The sequence below is a fragment of the Cebus imitator genome, unplaced genomic scaffold (assembly GCF_001604975.1).
Source record: "Cebus imitator isolate Cc_AM_T3 unplaced genomic scaffold, Cebus_imitator-1.0 Scaffold60, whole genome shotgun sequence".
NCBI classification, from domain to species: Eukaryota; Metazoa; Chordata; class Mammalia; order Primates; family Cebidae; genus Cebus; species Cebus imitator.
The window spans coordinates 220234-221348 of NW_016107375.1; the positions used below are offsets into that span (position 1 = coordinate 220234).

The following is a 1115-nucleotide window of genomic DNA, read 5'->3' on the forward strand; positions in this document are numbered from 1 at the left end:
AAAAGGGTCCTATTTCATTTTTTTCCTTTATGGATATCAAATTGTCCTGGCATTATTTATTAAAAATATAGCCTTTTCACAATAGGTATATATACTTACATACTGATACACATACATAAATAAATATCTGGGTCATATCTTCTCTCCCACTGGTCTTTTTTTCAGTCTTCTTGCCAATATCACACTATCTTAATCATTATAAATTTACAAGTCTTGATAGTGAGTAGGCCAAGTTTTCTCAAGTTTTCTTTTTTTCTTCAAAGATGTCTTAAATATTCTGTCTTAAATTTAAGTATCCTTTCTTTTTCAAGGATGTCTTAACTATTCTCAGTCTTTTAATATTACTATTTTTAGGTTAATTTTAGAATAAGTTTGTCAGGTCCTGGAAAATACCTGACTGGTATTTTGTTTTGTTTTGTTTTCATGTCAGATGGGTAACGTGCCTACATTGTAACAAGGTTTGAGGGAGGCAGGTCTCACACATGAGGGTGAAAACTCACTCATCACTTAAAAACTACAAGAGAATCTGCCTGGTAGTTTGACTGGGATTGCACTGAGTCTACAGATGCATTTGGAAGAACCAGCATCATCTTCATACTCCCCGTGAGCTTGAAAAATAATATGCACTCTATCGTTGTTGAGTACAGACCTCTACATGTGGACATTAAGTAGTTTTGTTAGTCATGCTGTTCAAATTGTCCTAATTATTAATAATTCTTGTCTGCTGTTTCTGTCAATTACTGAGAGAAGCATCTTATCATATTCCATTATAATTATAGGTTTGTATATTTCTCTTTGTAGTTCTACCAATTTTTTATTTATATATTTTAATCATATTACTAAAAGAATGAAAATTAAAAATGTCAATAAAGCCAGATTTTTTTAAATTCAAAAGCAAAGAACTAGCAACTTTAAAAAGTGGCAACAGACTTGAAAAAAATCTAGAAGTTCTAGAATTGAGGAAAAGGACAATAGCAAAAGTTAAGAATTCAATGGATGGCTTTAATCCCAAATTAGATACAGCAGAATTATTAAACTAAAAATTAGGTTAAAACAATCTATCAAAATGAAGTATGGACACCAGACAACAGGATGGAAAATGCAAAGAAGTAGGT

At 31.0% G+C, this 1115-nt stretch overlaps 1 non-coding gene across 1 annotated transcript; it reads right to left on the reverse strand.

Annotated features, from left to right (window-relative positions):
- Positions 1–424: 424 nt before the first annotated feature.
- Positions 425–526, reverse strand: LOC119471420. Its single transcript, XR_005200464.1, has one exon. It is a non-coding gene; the product is annotated as a small nucleolar RNA U13 (small nucleolar RNA).
- Positions 527–1115: the final 589 nt, after the last annotated feature.